The sequence below is a fragment of the Sus scrofa genome, unplaced genomic scaffold, assembly GCF_000003025.6.
Source record: "Sus scrofa isolate TJ Tabasco breed Duroc unplaced genomic scaffold, Sscrofa11.1 Contig53, whole genome shotgun sequence".
NCBI lineage: Eukaryota > Metazoa > Chordata > Mammalia > Artiodactyla > Suidae > Sus > Sus scrofa.
In genome coordinates, this window is record NW_018085237.1 from 1230447 (window position 1) to 1246322 (window position 15876).

Genomic DNA, 15876 nt, shown 5'->3' on the forward strand with positions numbered 1-15876 from the left:
ATGGAGTCACTTGAATAATATGCCTGCTATGAACAATTCTCCTAGAAATATGCACATATGCAACAAGATCTGGTATTTTGTTATTTGGTTTCAGGGTTTCAAATGCACCTTAAAATCCATCCAGGGACCATTACCACTTAAAGATCAAAGACCTCTGTGAGAGTTTCTGCATTATGTCATTCACATTTCCCTTATAAGCTGCCATAAACACTTACCAAAGAATTTAAGTGATTCTTAGATTTTGTTTTATTTTATTTGGTATAGATTGAAGTCATAAATCAATACCATACACCTTATTTCAAACCTCATTCCTACCTCTGGTCCTGTCTTCTCCTCATCTGCCACTGCCTCATATTTGTAACAATTTCTATTACTCCCTTGAGTCTCAATCCAGGGTCTCTTTAGGATAAACATAACCATGAATGTATTTGTTCCTCAACCACCCATTTCTCTTATAAAATAACATAATTTGCCATTAGTTCTTCAGTTTGCTTTTATTGATATATACTGGGCACCTTTGAAGATTAATACATAGAGAGCTTCTTCATTCATTTTTATTGCAATCTATTCCATTAATCCCACAGTAATGGACACTTGGGTAGTTGTTGGGAGACATATTTCTACAATCTTTTTTAGCCTCTGTGCTTCTGTTCTCTATGCTGAAAACTCCATCTTGTCCTGCTTTAACCTTTACCATAAATTCCTGCTTGAAAAACAGTTGCCAATACTGGTAAATAATGTACACTTAAGAACAAAGACCAAAAGGCATAAGTTATTCAAGTGGTCAGCTGAATGAGGATATAATGCATTGGTCTAGGCATTCTGGAACTGTGCAGACAGGCATGCCATTTGCTCCACATATGTCCTGTTAGAATAAGAGAAAGAGGAGCCTCCTGGCTGCAGGAGTTTATGAGGGGTCATTAGCAGGATATGCATCAGCAAGGAGAACTAGGTGCAAATGTAGGTACTTTGGGTTTCTGCAGATAGGCATGGTCTGTGGAAGCACAATGATGATTCTCTAGATGCTATGCCTAGACAGCTAATGCCAGGCTTCCTCAATGCTAATGCTTGTTAAATGCCTAAAGGTCAAATAAGTCAGAAAGAGAAAGACAAATACGATATGATATCACTCATATCTGGTATCTATATACAGCACAAATGAACCTTTCCACAGAAAAGAAAATCACAGACTTGGAGAATAGACTTGTGGTTGCCTGGGTGGAGGGAGAGGGAGTGGAAGGGATTGGGAACCTGGGGTCAATGAATGCCAAACTATTGCTCTTGGAATGGATTTACAATGAGATCCTGCTGTATAGCACTAAGAACTGTATCTAGATACTTACAATGCAGCATGACAATAGGAGAAAAAATTGTGTATACATGTATGTGTAACTGGGTCTCCATGCTGTACAGTGGGGGAAAAAAAAGTGTGTTGGGAGAAATAACAATAGAAAAAATTGAAAAAAAATTCAAAAAAATTTAAAAAATGTCTAATGGTCAGAATAAAAGCTTAACCAACTACCAGCTACATGACTTTTAAAATAATAAAAGAATGATATTCTGCACTTACAACTCCCTCCTCACTTGATGTAGTCCTAAAGAGCACAATTAAAATAGTGTGGTTTCTTGAGGCAGTGCTCTTGGTGCCTGAGACCCTGAGTCCTCCGATTCCCACCTTTAATTAAGATAAATGTCTCTGTGTCTTCTTTTATGTTAACCCTTTCTTAATTTCCACAGCACCCATTCTTCGGCTCTCACCTGTTGAGCTGGTCTTGGCAGGTAATTTCTGATATTTTCTGTTAGCAACAGAACTTCAGCAAATAACCAACAAAAGCAACTTTAAACACCTTCAGGAATATCTACCAGATAAAGTCCCAGAAGTAGGATACTGGACTCAGGATTGTTAGATAGAAGTTACAAAATTTCACTTAGATCCTGAAACATTCTTCATACTCACCAGCAATATAAGTGAGCATCTGCTTCCCACAGCTTCCCCAGATGCTGGCATAGTGTTAAACTTCTGAATTTTTGCCAAATAGGTGAGAAATACTATTTCAGTATAGTCTTAATTTGCATTTTTCATTTTATGAAAGGGATGGGTTCATTTCTTATGTTTAGGGCTGCATTTATATTTCATTATCTGAGAAATTTCTGTTTTCCATTTTTCAATTGGGGTTTGTTTTTTTTTGCACATTAATAATTATATAAATATATTACTAAAGTGATCTATAAAGTTACTAAAATAAATACTACTAAAATTTATTCTGCATGGCATTATCCAAGCTTCTTTTTCTTTCTTTCCTTTTTTGTTGGTACAGCCAACATGCCTGCAGTAAGTTCTTATTGTTATCTCTCAGTGCTGGAGGCTGTTTTGGCAGTGGGACAAATCAGCTTAGTAATAATGTCTACAGCATTGCCCCCCAAAAGGTGAGTTAGTCTGTCTTAATCTTCTAAATCCAGAAGCTGATTTTTCCCTTGGGTAATTTTGTGTGCCAGAGCATTTTCATCTAATACAGGCATATTTTGTCTGTGTCTAGGATTTATCCTGATCCATGCCTTTTCCACAATGAACCTTTTCAGCTTTTCAATTTAGGAAAAAAATAAAAACTATGTTCCTTCTTATATTAAACTTACATTAAGCAAGGAAAAAGTATTCTTAAAATTCTCCCACTAACCTTTACCCAGTGGTAAACTTTGGGTAAATTCACTCGTACCTTTCCCATTCATAATTTAAGGATGTGTATTCGTATGCTCCTGACTTTGCCCTGAAGTGCCTTCCTACTAAGAGGCATTTATTTCCTGTATTTATTTTCTCAGAACAAGTCAACCACCTTTTTTAGCTTTCATTTCTGTTTTATTTATTTATTTTTTTGTCCAAAACTGTGGCACATGGAAGTTCCTGGGTCAGGGACTGAATCCCAGCCAAAGCTGCGACCTACGCCACCCCTGTGGCAACACCAGATCATTAATCCACTGGGCCAGGCTGGGCATGGAACCCATGTCTCATTAGTGTCCCAGAGCTACTGTAGAGACAGCATTGGATCCTTAACCTGCTGAGCCACAGCGGGAACTCCTGAGGTCTGTTTCAGTTGATGAGCAATTTTTTTTCACTGGTAGGAGCATTTATGAAAAGAGTTCTGTTAAATTCTTCTATTTGCATATAAGCCCTTAGAACCATTCACCTTGGAGATGTAAGCTATTGATGTAAGCTGTTACTAAATTTGATATCCCACTTTCACATTCAAGCAGTCTTTTGCTTTCAGTCTGAGAACTATTACGTTCTCACATTCTTTACTTCCATCTCCAGTACTAGAAATTGGATTTCTTTATAGGGGCATTGTTTAAAATCATATCTATCCTTCCCCTCAAAAGAGGTTCATCCCTTTATGTGAGTTACAATATTCAAGATGAACATACAGCAAACAAAGCTTCCTAAATTATGAGCAGATGGCTATGCTCTCTCATGAGAACCCTCATACAGAGTGTGATAAAAATTCATTAGATAAGACAGGGAAGGGTGGCTGCATATAGTCAAGCTGGCGAGATCACCTGAGGATCTCAACTGTGCGTGGAGCCTATGTGTCTAAAGGCCATAAACCTTAAAATATGATGTGCTCATCCTCATACACTCCCAAATGGCAATGGATTTTTATTTCTGCAAACGTCCATCATGCCCATACTAACGTGAAGATGGATTTCATGTTCATCATTTAGGATCTATACTTTTACCAGGAGCATCCTTATCAGAACAGTTCTAATTGGGAGGGTGGAAACTGCAAATTAACCACCCATTCATCCAGCAGAATATGTTAGAGTGAAAAAAACGAAGCTCTTAAACTGCTGGGATTGAGATCCACAGGGTGGCAGCTCCTTCCTGAGTCTCCAGCTATGTCTCCTGCTGCCTTTTGCCATTTTGATAGGTCAATGATGCCTTTTTATTTTAAGGCAATTTTGTTTTAACACATTTTTCATGTGTTAATAGGCATTCATAATCTTTTGTGAACATCTTGCCTTTTCTTTTCTTTTTTTAAATATCAGCTCTTCAAAGGAAGGAATTGTGCTGATCACATTGGCCAATGGCCTATCCAATTCAAATTCCTCTATCCTTTTCTAGCACTTACAACTTCCAGGAGCCACTCATTTTTATACTTCAGAAGATTTTTCCTTTTCATTTCTGTCACCTCACCTTTGACTTCTTTTCTCCTTCTGTACTTCTCCGGTCTGATTCCTGCCTTCTATGTGATCAGCTATCTTTGGTCTCAGCATCCTGGAAAGGGTCATTCATCTGCACTCTGTTTTCTTACCCCAAGAGTCTACTCATTCATACTCTTATGGCAGATACCCAGCAGCCATGCACTTCAGCGTATCAGCACTAGCGACAGCCCCACGGCTGTAGTGTACCAGCTCTGGCAGCTTTGTGGCTGTAGTGAATTCAGCTCTTTTACCCAGCAAGAAACCAAGTGAGCACTCGGAGAGTTGGAGAACTCAGGTTTATTACGCCGGCAGGCTCAGAGGAGATCGATCTCCAGAGTCTGAGCCTGGAAGAAGGGTTTCACAAGGCTTTTATGGGCTACATCTTCTGGGTCCAAGCTTGGCTAGTTGGACTGGGGTGACGTCAGGCAAGGTAGTAGATGTGGAAACAAATCTGCAGAAGCAGATGCATGAGGGAGGGCTGGTTGGGGCAGTTGGCTAGACTTTGCTTAGTCATCATGGATGGGGTCTCTCCTTTCTACATTTTATTGGGACATTTTCTCCTACAATACCACTTCTGACCTTTCTTTTATTTATTTATTTATTTTTAGAGTATAGGTGGCTTATAGTGTGGTGTCAATTCCTACTGTACAGCATAGTGACAAAGTCATTCTCACACACACACATACACACACATATGTATATGTATACATGTATACACACACACACACATATATATACACAGTTTTTTCTCATACTATCTTCCATCATGCTCTACCCCAAGACACTGGACCCAGTTCACTGTGCTGCATGGTAGGACCCATTGCTTATCCATTCAAAATATAATAATTTGCATCTATCAACCCCAATTTTCCAGTCCATCCCACTTCTACCCCATCTCCCATGGCAACCAAAAGTCTGCTCTCCCTGTCTGTGATCTGTTTCTGTTTTGTAGATAGGATCACTTGGCCGTATTTTAGATTCCACACATAAGTGATATTGTATATTTGTCTTTCTCTTTCTGACTTACTTCACTCAACAAGAGAATCTCTTGTTGAATCACAATCCCTCCTGGGAAAACCTTTAGGCTGGGGAAAAGTTTTCTTTACGAGCAAATTCAGTCTGAATTGAAATTCAGTCTCTCTTTTTCAGAATTGAAATTCAGTCTCTGTTTGCTTTGAGTAGGAAAGGTAATTAGGAGGAGAGTAGCCACTCAATAGCCATCTCTATCCCTACAGTATTGCAACTTAACCCATGCTCTCTGGGGCTCCCAATGGTCAGAGGATGAGTGTAAACCACAGCATGACTCTGACCCTTCCCTTTATGGCCTCTGCTGTTGCACAGGAAGGGAGCCAGGGACATGTAGTCACTTTTCAGCAATGAGGGGCCTCTGGCATGGGGGTGATGTTTATACTCCTCTTCAATTGCTAGGACTCCCTTGAGTTTCATTGCTCAGTTCTACATCCTGTTGTGCATGAGATTTGCTTACTTGTGTTTCTGAGTCATGTTTAGATTCACTTAAAAGTTGTCCCTTGACAATATGTGGACTATAGTTAACATTGATGGATGATATATAAGAACTAGAGATTCTCATATTAAGTGAAGTAAGTCAGAAAGAGAAGGACAAATACCATATGATCTCACTTACACCTGGAATCTAATATATGGCACAAAGGAACCTTTCCACAGAAAAGAATCTCATGGACTTGGAAAAGAGACTTGTGGTTGCCAAGGGTCAAGGAAAGGGAGGATGGACTGGGAATCTAGGGTTAATAGATGCAAACTATTGCCTTTGGAATGGATAAGCAATGAGATCCTGCTGTATAGCACTGGGGAATTATATCTAGTCCCTTATGATGGAGCATAATGGAGGCTAATATGAGAAAAAGAATGTATATATGTATTTGTGACTGGGTCACGTTGCTCTACATTTGAAAATTGAGAGAACACTGTAAACCATCTATAATGAAAAAAAATAAAAATTATTAAAAAAAAAATAAAAGCTGGCAGTTCCCATAGTGGCACAGAGGTTAACAAACGTGACTAGGAACCATGAGGTTGTGGGTTTGATCCCTGGATTCACTCAGTGGATTAAGGATCTGGGATTGCTGTGAGATGTGGTGTAGGTCACAGATGTGGCTTGGATCCTGTGTTGCTGTGGCTCTGGCATAGACTGATGGCTACAGCTCCCATTAGACCCCTAGTCTGGGAACCTTCATGTGCCATGGGTGTGGCCCTAGAAAAAGACAAAAAGGCAAAAAACAAATAAATAAATAAATAAATGCCAGAAAAAAAGAAAATTAATAGAGTAAATCCTAAAACTTCTCATCACAAGAATTTTTTTTCTTTATCCTTATATTCTTTCTTTTCTTTCTCTTGTATTTTTATGAGATGACGACTGTTAAGAGTCTTATGGTAATCATTTTGTGATATGTAGAAATCAAATCATGCTGTACATCTTGAACATATATAGTGATTTATGTCAAATATTTCTCAAAGAAACTGTGGAAAAACCACTAACTGTTGGTATAGGGAGAATTCTCATTCTCATTTAGTGAGTCCTGACTGTATATTGCTCAAAGAGTCAGCTCACTTACTTAGGAGCTGCTAAGCATTATTCTATTGTAGCTGGAGAATGGCATGCTACAGTTGTTTTTGAAGTCAGGGTATGAATTGCTAACTTGTCATTTGAATCCTAGTTACTGTCCACCCTGATAAACATTGTTTCTAGGAGGGAGAGTCAATCTTTCAGAGAAGCAGCAATTTTTTTTTTTTTTTTTTTTTGCTTTTTAGGGCCAAACCCACAGCACATGGAGGTTCCCAGGCTAGGGGTCAAATTGGAGCTGTAGCCACTGGCCTATGCCACAGCCAGAGCAATGCCAAATCTGAACCACAGCTGCAAACTATACCACAGCTCACAGCAATGCCAGATCCTTAATCTACTGAGCAAGGCCAGGGATCAAACCTGCAACCTCATGGTTACTAGTTGGATTTGTTTCTGCTGCACCACAATGTAAACTCCAGAAGTAGCAATTTTAATGGATTTGAGCCCATCAACATCCCTGAGGAGAGGGCCTTGCACACAAACTATTACATACAGAGACGTTTCTGGACGTGTGTATGATGTTTGTCCTGTCTGCTTTATATTCTACCCTTGACTTGAAATCCTTTCCATTTAAACTGATGGGAATTTCACCATGAAAATCCCTTTAATCTGAATCAAAAGCAATTTATACCAGTGGCTCTGAAGCTTATATGTGGTCAACTCTAATTTCATAGCAAAATCCCAGAGTATCCAGCTTTAACTTGATTGACAGGAAGAAAGCAGTGAATCTCTCTTTTGTGCCTGAGAGCAGAATCATTATTGAGGCTGGTGAGAGGAGCCTCTACCTCCAGCAACAGTGATGAGAGTGCTCAACCATGAACTGAGTGTATTTTTTGGATGTACTTAGTAGCAACTAAGCCTAGCCCCAGGAGGAAAAGAGATACCAGGCTGTTTCAGCCAGTGCCCATGAAGACTTCAGGAATCTTCTGATCCTTAACAGAGGCTGAAAGGGAAATATATGAATTGGTAGAACAATTTTTCCTTTTATTTATTTATTTTATATATTTTTTATTTTTTCCACTATAGCTGGTTTACAGTGTTCTGTCAATTTACGGCACAAATGAACCTTTCCACAGAAAAGAAAATCATGGACTTGGAGAATAGACTTGTGGTTGCCAAGGGGGAGGGAAAGAGTGAGAGCTTGGGGTTAATAGATGCAGACTATTGCCTTTGGAATGGATTAGCAATGAATAGGTAGAATATTTGAATGCAGTTTGGCAATGAAGCCAAAAGATATGTTTCCTTTCATTCTTTGATTACTTCCTTTTTAATTGTCCTCTCCTGGTTTCAGGAAGTACAGATTATATGTGTTGACACAGAATTAACCTCAGGTGACCTATTGCAATTCTATGCATCTTTTCAGGGGTACCTGGAGCCGAGGTGCTGATCCTGGCTAATTCAGAATTAAATCAACTAGCTAGTGATAAATATTCCTGTGCCAGTGTCTGAAAGAGATATGGTGGGCATTCTGAGATGTGGTGCTAGTTTATTTCTGTTGCACATTAAAAAAACAGATGCTTTGTACCCAGTTTCTGTTATGTTCTCTTGGTTTCTTCTACTGCTTTTGGTTATGCAGCTTAATTTTGGCCACACAACCTACTCCTTGGACAAGATTGTGGCTCTCTTGAGCCCAAGTTATCTTGTATACATCTTAGGAGTTTATGATTCAAATATAAAGTACCTTCTATTGAGAGGATCATATAGTTTTTACTCTTTAGTTTGTTAATATGGTATATCACACTGATTGATTTGGGGATATTGAAGAACCCTTGCATCCCTGGGATAAATCCCACTTGATTATGATGTACAGTCCTTTTAATGTATTGTTAGATGCAGTTTGCTAGTATTTTGTTGAGGATTTTTGCATCTATGTTCATCAGTGGAATTGGCCAGTAGTTTTCTTTTTTTGTGGTATCTTTGACTGGTTTTGGTATCAGGGTGATGGTGGCCTCATAGAATGAGCTTGGGACTGTTCCTTCCTCTGCAGTTGTTTGGAATAGTTTCAGAAGGATAGGTATTAGCTCTTCTCTAAATGTTTGATAGCATTGATAGCATTCCTGTGAAGCCATCTGGTCCTGGACTTTTGTTTATTGGAAGTTTTTTATTCAGAGTTTCAATTTTAGTACTTATAATTGGTCTGTTCCTCATTTATATTTTGTCTTGGTTTAGTCTTGGAGATTGTACTTTTCTAAGAATTTGTGCATTTCTTCTAGGTTTTCCATTTTATTGGCATATATTTGCATGTAGTACTCTCTTATGATCCTTTGTATTTCTGTGATGCCCATTGCAACTTCTCCTTTTCCATTTCTAATTTTATTGATTTGAGTCCTCTCTCTTTTTTCTTGATAAGTCCGTCTAAGGGTTTATCTGATAAGTCTGTCTAAGGGTTTATCAATTTTGTTGATCTTTTCAAAGAACCAGCTTTTAGTTTTATTGATCTTTTCCATGGTTTTCTTTGTTTCTATTTCATTGATTTCTGCTCTGATCTTTAGGATTTCTTTCCTTCTGCTAACTTTATATCTTATCTATTTATTCTTCTTTCACTAGCTCCTTTAGATGTAAAGTTAGGTTGTTTATTTGAGCTTTTTCTTGTTTCCTGAGGTGGACTTGTATTGCTCTAAACTTTCCTCTTAGAATGGCTTTTGCTGCATCCCATAGATTTTGGAGTGCCGTATCTTTGTTGTCAATTCTTTCTAGGTGTTTTTTAATTTCCTCTTTGATTTCTTCAGTGATCAATTGGTTGTTCAGTAGCATGTTGTTGAGTCTCCACATGTTCATGTTTTTTGCAGTTTTTTTCTTGTTGGTTTCCAGTCATACAGCATTGTGTTCAGAAAGGATGCTTGATATGATTTCAGTTTTCTTAAACTTACCAAGGTTTGATTTGTGGCCCATATTGTGATCAATCTTGGAGAATGTTACATGTACACTTGATAAGAATGTGTATGCTGTTGCTTTTGGATGAAATGTCCTATAAACATCTATTAAATCCATCTGGTCTAGTGCTTCATTCAGGGCCTGTGTTTCCTTATTGATTTTCTGTCTGGTTAGATCTGTCCATTGCTGTAAGTGGGGTATTAAAGTCCCCCACTATTATTGTATTATTGTCAATTTCTCATTTCAAGGTTCTTAGCAGTTGCCTTATATATTGTGGTGATCCTACGTTGGATGCATAGATATTTACAATTTTTAAATTTTCTTCTTGGATTGATCCTTTGATCATTATGTAATGCTCTTCCTTGTCTCTTAAAATATTCATTATTTTAAGGTCTATTTTGTCTGATAGGAGTATTGCTACTCCAGGATTCTTATGGTCTCCATTTGCATGAAATATTTTCTTCCATCCTCTCACTTTCAATTTGTATGTGTCCCTAGAAATGAAGTGAGTCTCTTGAAGACAGCATATATATGGGTCTTGTTTTTGTATCTATTCAGCTTGTCTTTGTCTTTTGGTTGGGGCATTTAGTCCATTAATATTTAAAGTAATTATTGATATGTATCTTTATTGCCATTTTATTAACTGTTTTGGATTTAAATTGCTCTTTTTTCTTCCCTTCTCTTATTCTCTCCTCTTGTGGTTTGATGACTATATTTAGTGTTTTCTTTGAGTTGATTTTTCCTTTGTGTGTATATCAATTGTAGATGTTTGGTTTGTAGTTACCCTGAAATTTTGATATAGGTGTCTATATGTATATGAGATTGTTTTAAGTTTTTGGTCTCTTAATTGCAAGTGCATCTCCAGTGTCCTGCATTTGTACCCTCCTCTTCTCACAATTCCTGATTTTAGTAGCATAATTGTGCTTGGATGATTTCGTATCTTTACTGTATATATACCTGTACTGGTGAGCCTTGTCATTTGTGCTATTTTTGTTTTTAGTTGTGGCCTTTTCTTTTCCACCTATAGAAGTTCCTTTAGTATTTGTTGTAAAGCTGGTTTATTGTTGCTGAATTATCTTAGCTTTTGTTTGTCTGTAAAGCTTTTGATATCTCCTTCAAATCTGAATGAGAGCCTTGCTGGGTAAAGTAATCTTGGTTGGAGGTTTTTTCCTTTCATCACATTAAGTATATCATGCCACTTCCTTTTGGCCTGCAGAGTTTCTGCTGAGAAATATGCCAATAACCCTATCAGGGTTTCCTTGTATGTTGTTTCTTTTCCATAGCTTCTTTCAATATTTTATTTTTGTCTTTAATTTTGGTCAATTTGATTAATATGTGTCTCAGGGTGTTCCTCCTTGGGTTTATTTTATATGGTACTCATTGCACTTCCTGGATTCGAGTGAGTGGTTCCTTTCCCATGTTAGGGAATGAAGATTTTGGCTATTATCTCTTTAAATATTTTCTCTGTACCTTTGTCTCTCTCTTCTCCTTCTGGCACCCCTATAATCTGGATGTTGGTGCATTTAACATCCCAGAATTCTCTTAGACTGTCTTCATTTATTTTCAATCTTTTTTATCTTTTGTGTTCTGCATAAGTGATTTCCACTAGTCTGTCCTCAACCTTGCTTATTTTTTCTTCTGCCTCCTGAATTCTGCCATTGTTTGCTTCTAGTGATTTTCTTATTTCAGTTATTGTATTTTGCATCTCTAATTGCTTAAGTTTTAAATCTTGTATTTCTTTGCTCAGTCTTGCTATAAATTATCAATCTTTGCCTCCAGTATATTTCCAATGTCTTGCATCATCTTTAGCATCATCTGTCTAAAGTCTTTTTCTGGGATGGTGCTAATCTCCAGATCACTTAGCTGTTTTTCTGTTTTTTTTTTCTTTCTCCCTTATCTAAGCTATAGTTTTTGGTCTTTTCATTTTTATAGGTTTTTTTTTTATTTATTTTGTTTTCCCACTGTACAGCAAGGGTGTCAGGTTATCCTTACATGTATACATTACAATTACAGTTTTTCCCCCACCATTTCTTCTGTTGCAACATGAGTATCTAGACATAGTTCTCAATGCTATTCAGTGGGATCTCCTTGTAAATCTATTCTAGGTTGTGTCTGATAAGCCCAAGCTCCCAATCCCTCCCACTCCCTCCCCCTCCCATCAGGCAACCACAAGTCTCTTCTCCAAGTCCATGATTTTCTCTTCTGAGGAGATGTTCATTTGTGCTGGATATTAGATTCCAGTTATAAGTGATATCATATGGTATTTGTCTTTGTCTTTCTGGCTCATTTCACTCAGTATGAGATTCTCTAGTTCCATCCATGTTGCTGCAAATGGCTTTATGTCATCCTTTTTTATGGCTGAGTAGTATTCCATTGTGTATATATACCACATCTTCCGAATCCAATCCTCTGTCAATGGACATTTGGATTGTTTCCATGTCCTGGCTATTGTGAATAGTGCTGCAATGAACATGCGGGTGCATGTGTCTCTTTTAAGTAGAGCTTTGTCCGGATAGATGCCCAAGAGTGGGATTGCAGGGTCATATGGAAGTTCTATGTATAGATTTCTAAGGTTTTTGATGTGGGTCCTTTTTTCAGACAATAGAGTTGTAGCCTCTCTTATTTCTGATATCTGCCCCCCTTGGGGCTGAAGTTGGTGTGGGGGCTTGCTGTAGGCTTCCTGATGGGAGGGACTGATGCCTGACCACTGATAATTTGGGCTGATTTCTCTCCCTCTGGTGCTTTGTCTCTGGGTGAGATTAGAGGCAACTGTGTTCCTGGGGGGGGTTCTTTAGGCAGCCTGCTTCCTGAAGGGTGGGTCTGTGATCCCACCAGGATTATTGTTTGGCCTGGGGCTTCTCAGTGTTGATGGGTAGGGTGAGATTTTCCCAAAATGGCCAGCTCCAGAGAAACAGTGATGAATATTCCTGAGAGCTTTGCCTCCAATGCCCCTCCCCCATAAAAAGTCACAATCACCCCATTTTCCAATGAGATCCTCCAAGAACTGTAGTCAGGTCTGACCCAGATCCCTATGGAGTCTCTGCTTTGCCCTGGGACCCAATGCATTTGAAAGCCTATGTGCAATTTTCAAGAATGGTGTATCCATTTCCCAAAGTCTCATGGATCTCCTGCACAGAAGCTCCACTGGACTTCAATGCCAGATGCTCTGGGTGCTCTTTCTCCAAGTGCCAAATCCCCAGGCATGGGGACTTGATGTTGAGCTCAGAACTCTCGATCCTTTAGGTATGTCTCTGTGATACAGTTACTTTCCAGTCTTGAGCTTTCCACCTGGCAGGTATGGGGTTGCTTATACCAGGTAATCACCCCTTCTGCCTCTTTATGTTGCCTCCTCTTTGTCTTCTGGAGTAGGATATCTTTTTGAAAGTTTCCAGCCCATTTGGTTGAAGATTGTTCGACATTTGGTTGTAATTCTGTTGTTTTTATGAAAGAAATTGAGCTCCAGCCCTTCTATTCTGCCATCTTAATCCTGTCTCCAGTCTTCACTTCCTTATTTGTAAAATAAGAAGTTGCCTTCTTTAACCTCTGGAGTCCCCTTTGGTAGGATATTTTATGTGTCTGTGACAAAATCAATTACTAGAAAAGTAAGTGCTTTATGTGAAACTGGTAAGACAATCACCTTTCACTTTCTTGACAAAGAAAGTAGCTGTGACATGGAAGATTAACAAGTTACCTTCGAATTGGGAAAAAAAATGTGTGATTATATGATATTTTTAGATGTCAGTTTATTTGGTCTAAAACCATATTATTCTGGATTTGGAATCAGCTAGTAAGTTGATATCATCCAATTATCCAGTTGTTCCTATGGCTGAAAAGATACTCCATGGCGAGTTTATAGCCATCATTAAGTCTCTGATGTAGTCAGGTGACCATTTATTTCCATTTCTGTAGAAGACATAAATGAGAGTATCTGTGTAAGAAAGGTGAATATTCACCAAAGCAAATTTGTTAATGTTTGAAAGTTAAGTCCATGGACATGAGGTGTCATGAGTGGAAGGCGAATAGTTGCCAAGAAATCTTACAAAAATGTTTAGTTTGGACAAAAAAAAAAGTATAAGAGAATGATATGTAAAAGCTTCCCTAAAGTCACAAAAAAAGATGATACATGAGGAGTTCCCATTGCGGCTCAGTGGGTTAAGAACCTGATGAGTATCCATGAGGATGCAGATTCAATCTCTGGCCTCAGAAGGTTAAGGATCTGGTGTTGCCAAGCAAGCTGTGGCATAGGTGGCAGATGTGGTTTAAATCTGGCATGGCTGTGTCTGTGGTGAAGCTAGCCCCTGCAGCTCCAATTTGACCCCTAGCCTGGGAGCTCCCTTTTGCCACAGGTGTGCCCCCCTTCCCCCCAAAAAAAGATGATACTTGAAAGTAGAGTACTAATTTATGATTTTTTCAGTAGGTATGTAGTTTCCTTAGACAGGAAAACTCACATGGCCTCATTTATTCAGACTCCGTGGAGGATATGTACATATGTGTGTTAGGAAGGGTGTGCCATGTGCTAGTTTGGAACTTGCTTGGTGGATGTGGCGATGGGTAAAGGAGCTGTAGCTAAGATTTGGATATTTACTGGCATTTGGTTAAGCTGCTATAAGAACGATACTCTAGATTTCCTCACCCCTTTTGATACATTTGGATACGAAGGTTTTTGTTTGTTGGGCCGATTGTTTTTGGTTTTTTGGTTTTGTGGTTGTATAACTGGCAAATTCCCCTTCTAATGAATGTTCTTAATCTTTAGACAAAACAATCATTTAATCTTATTTCTGTCCAGTGTAGCAGGATAGATCTTTCAAAAGCTACTTTGGATATTTTTCTGTCCTCAATTATTCCCCACTCATTTATATGTTTATTCTCAGGGTGGGCAATCCTAATTAGGAAATATTTCAAATATTCTAATTTTTGGAGGGCAGGAATAATGGAGGTTGAAGTGAGGCATCTTAATGTTACTCCATAAACTGCTATAAACCATAGATTTTTTTTTTTTACTTGATAAACACCAGAATAACTTAATGGCTGACTCTTAGATGGTTTGATGCTCCTTAAGTTCTTAAATGGTGCTTTTTCTTCAGCAAAGCAATTAATTTACAATAAGGATTTCAGTAACAATCTTGTGAGAAATTCTATTCTGAGTTGGTAGCAGAGTCCATAGTTAGGGGTATCTGAAGCGTATTCAGTTAAAGGAGTTACTGTGGTATGATCAGGATATCGATAGTTGGATTTGGATGGTGTTTTTTTTTTCCACCAATCCTGTGTGTTTTAATAAATAAGAAAAATGAACAATTATCTTATTGTCCTATAATCTGTTATTTTACAAAATGGTGTTATTGATTTAACTGTTTACCTGTTTAATCATAGCAATATTTCTGTTTTATATTACATATATATTTTACTTTATTTTTTAAATTTTTCTGCCTTTTTTTAGGGCTGCACCCATGGACTACAGAGTTTCCCAGGCCAGGGATCCAATCGGAGTCATAGCCGCTTACCTATGCCAGAGCCACAGCAATGAAGGATCAGAGCCACATCTGTGACCTACACCTGAGCTGGCAGCAACACCAGATCCTTGACCCACTGAGCAAGGCCAGGGATTAAACCCACAACCTCATGGTTCCTACTTGGATTTGTTTCCCCTATGCCGTGATGGAAACTCCTGTTTTATATTATATACATATATTTTAAATTTTATCAGAGTATAGCTGATTTGTAGTTTTGTATTAATTTTCAGATGTGAATCAGTTTTATATTTATAAATATATATAGACATATATACATTATTTTTTCCCATTAGGTTATTACAGAACATTAAGTAGACCTCCCTGTGTTATACAGTAGGTCCTTGTTAATTATCTATTTTATATATAGTAGTGTGTGTGTTTTTTAATAAAGGGAGGAAAAACAGGAGACTGGAAATCAATACAGTTTACCTCTTTGTATGTAAATACACTTCCACATGTTGGTCTTTATATGTCATTGACTAGGTTTCAAAGGCTGTTTCAGTGTATTCTTTTTTGTTGTTGAGGTATAATTGAAGCGCTGAATAACACTGGCTTCAGGTACATAACATAGTGAATTGCAGGTATATAACATAGTGAATTGACATTTAAGTACACTGCTAAATGATTACCATGATAAATCTATAATTTATTTGTTACTGTGAAGAATTATTACAATAATAATATACTGACTCTATC